Below are 3,813 nucleotides of genomic sequence, written 5' to 3'. Positions count from 1 at the left end.
AAGGCAGAAATTCCCATTACTTTGGGGCAAAAGGCAGAAATTCACCTTATTTTAGGGTAAAATTGCAGAAATTTCACATATTTCAGGGCAAAAAGGGAGAAATTTCCCTTATTTTTGGGCAAAATTGCAGAAATTTTCCTTATTTTGGGGCAAAATTGCAGAAATTTCACTTATTTCAGGGAAAAAAGGCAGAAATTCTCCTTATTTTGGGGCAAAAATGCAGAAATTCTTAATATTTTGTGACAAAAATGCAGAAATTCCCCTTATTTGAGGTAAAAAGGCTGAAATTCCCCTTATTTGAAGGCAAAAAGGCATAAATTTCCCTTATTTTGGGGCAAAAAGACAGAAAATCCCCTTATTTTGTGGCAAAAAGGCAGAAATTTCTTTTATTTTGGGGCAAAATTGCAGAAATATTACTTATTTCAGGGCATAATTCAAAAAATTCTTTTATTTTGGGGCAAAAAGACAGAAATTCCATTTATTTTTGGGTAAAAAGGAAGAAATTTCACTTATTTTTAGGTAAAAAGGCAGAAATTCCCCTTATTTTGGGGCAAAAATGAAGAAATTTCCCTTTTTTGTGGCAAAAGGTATACATTCCCTTTACTTTCGGGATAAAAAGCAGAAATTCCCCGTATTTTGAAACAAAATTGCAGAAATTCTCATAAATTTCGGGCAAAAAGGCAGAAATTCTCCTTATTTTGGGGCAAAAAGACAGAAAATCTCCTTATTACGAGAGCAAACAGTCAGAAATTCCCCTTATTTTGGGGCAAAATTGCAGAAATTTCTTTTACATTCGGGCAAAATTGCCGAAATTTCCTTTATTTTGGGTCAAAATTGCAGAAATTTCACTTATTTCAGGGTAATAAGTCAGAAATTCCCCTTAATTTGGGCAAAAAAGACAGAAATTCCCTTTGTTTTGGGGGAAAAAGACAGAAATTCCACTTATTTAGAGGCAAAAAGGCAGAAATTCCCCTTATTTTGTAGCAAAAATGAAGAAATTTCCCTTTTAATGGCAAAAAGATATGCATTCCCATTATTTTCGGGCAAAAAGCCAGTAATTCCCTGTATTTTGGAGCAAAATTGCAGAAATTCCCCTAATTTTGGGGCAAAAGGCAGAAATTCCCTTTATTTTGAGGCAAAAATTAAAAATTCCCCTTAATTTGGGGCAAAATTCAAGAAATTTCCTTTATTTTGGGGCAAAATTGCAGGAATTTACCTTATTTTGGGGCAAAATTGCAGAAATTTCCCTTATTTGGGGCAAAATTGCAAAAATTTCACTTATTTTCAGGTAAAAAGGCTGAAATTTCCTTTATTTTGGGGCAAAAAGGGAGAAATTCCCCTTATTTTGGGGCAAAATTGCAGACATTTTCTTTATTATGGGGAAAAATTGCAGAAATTTCCCTTATTTTAGGGCAAAATTGCAAAAATTTCACTTATTTCAGAGAAATAAAGCAAAAATGTTTCTTATTATGGGGCAAAAATGCAGAAATTCCCATTATTTTGTGGCAAAAAGGCAGAAATTCTCCTTATTTTGGGGTAAAATTGCAGAAATTTCACATATTTCAGGGCAAAAAGGCAGAACTTTCCCTTATTTTGGGGCAAAATTGCAGAAATTTCACTTATTTCAGGGTAATAAGTCAGAAATTCCCCTTATTTTGGGGCAAAAATGACAGAAATTTCCTTTGTTTTGGGGGAAAATTGCAGAAATTCCACTTATTTAGAGGCAAAAAGGCAGAAATTCCCCTTATTTTGGAGCAAAAATGAAGAAATTTCCCTTTTTATTGGCAAAAAGTTATGCATTCCCCTTATTTTCGGGCAAAAAGACAGAAATTTCCCGTATTTTGGAGCAAAATTGCAGAAAATCCCCTAATTGTGGGGCAAAAAGGCAGAAATTCCCTATATGTTGGGGCAAAAAGAGAGAAATTCTCCTTATTCTGGGGCAAAACTCAGAAATTCCACTTATTTTGGGGCAAAATTCCAGAAATTTCTCTTATTTTGGGGCAAAATTTCAGAAATTTCCCTTATTTTAGGTCAAAATTGCATAAATTTCACTTATTTCAGAGCAAAAAAGCAAAAATTTTTCTTATTTTGGGGCAAAAAGGCAGAAATTCCCATTATTTTGGGGCAAAAGGCAGAAATTCACCTTATTTTTGGGCAAAATTGCAGAAATTTCCCTTATTTTGGGGCAAAATTGCAGAAATTTCACTTATTTCAGGGAAAAAAGGCAGAAATTTTCCTTATTTTGGAGCAAAAATGCAGAAATTCTTAATATTTTGTGGAAAAATGCAGAAATTCCCCTTATTTTGAGGTAAAAAGGCTGAAATTCCCCTTATTTGAAGGCAAAAAGGCATAAATTTCCCTTATTTTGGGGCAAAAAGACATAAATTCCCCTTATTTTGTGGAAAAAAGGCAGAAATTTCTTTTATTTTGGGGCAATATTGCAGAAATATCACTTATTTCAGGGCATAATTCAAAAAATTCTTTTATTTTGGGGCAAAAAGACCGAAATTCCATTTATTTTTGGGTAAAAAGGAAGAAATTTCACTTATTTTAGGTAAAAAGGCAGAAATTCCTCTTATTCTGGGGCAAAAATGAAGAAATTTCCCTTTTTTGTGGAAAAAGGTATACATTCCCTTTACTTTCGGAATAAGAAGCAAAAATTCCCCGTATTTTGAAACAAAATTGCAGAAATTCTCATACTTTTCAGACAAAAAGCAAGAAATTTTCCGTATTTTGAAGCAAAATTGCAGAAATTCCCCTAATTTTGGGGCAAAAGTCAGAAATTCCCTTTATTTTGGGGCAAAAATCAAAAATTCCCCTTATTTTGTGGCAAAATTCAAGAAATTTCCTTTATTTTGGGGCAAAATTGCAGGAATTTACCTTATTTTGCGGCAAAATTGCAGAAATTTCCTTTATTTGGGGCAAAATTGCAAAAATTTCACTCATTTTCAGGTAAAAAGGCTGAATTTTCCTTTATTTTGGGGCAAAAAGGGAAAAATTCCCCTTATTTTTGGGGCAAAATTGCAGAAAATTTCTTTTATTATGGGAAAAAATTGCAGAAATTTCCCTTATTTTAGGGCAAAATTGCAGAAATTTCACTTATTTCAGAGAAATAAAGCAAAAATATTTTTTATTTTGGGGCAAAAAGGCAGAAATTCCCATTATTTTGGGGCAAAAATGTAGAAATTCACCTTATTTTGGGGTAAAATTGCAGAAATTTCACATATTTCAGGGCAAAAAGGCAGAAATTTCCCTTCTTTTGGGGCAAAAAGACAGAAAATCTCCTTTTTTCGGCAGAAAACAGTCAGAAATTCCCCTTATTTTGGGGCAAAGTTGAAGTAATTTCCATTACATTGGTGCAAAATTGAAGAAATTTCCTTTATTTTGGGGCAAAATTGCAGAAATTTCACTTATTTCAGGGTAATAAGTCAGAAATTCCCCTTATTTTGGGGCAAAAATAACAATAATTCCCTTTTTTGGGGGGAAAATTGCAGAAATTCCACTTATGTAAAGGCAAAAAGGCAGAAATTCCCCTTATTTTGGAGCAAAAATGAAGAAATTTACCTTTTTTATGGCCAAAAGTTATGCATTCCCCTTATTTTCGAGCAAAAAGGCAGAAATTCCCCGTATTTTGGAGCAAAATTGCAGAAATTCCCCTAATTGTGGGGCAAAAAGGCAGAAATTCCCTATATGTTGGGGCAAAAAGAGAGAAATTCTCCTTATTTTGGGGCACAACTCAGAAATTCCACTTATTTTGGGGCAAAATTCCAGAAATTTCCCTTATTTTTGGGGCAAAATTGCAGAAATTTCCCT

This window comes from Micromys minutus (assembly GCF_963924665.1).
Source record: "Micromys minutus genome assembly, contig: SCAFFOLD_47, whole genome shotgun sequence".
In the NCBI taxonomy this organism is placed as follows: Eukaryota; Metazoa; Chordata; class Mammalia; order Rodentia; family Muridae; genus Micromys; species Micromys minutus.
The sequence above is the reverse complement of the archived record's forward strand: the minus strand, read 5'-3'. Positions refer to the sequence as shown.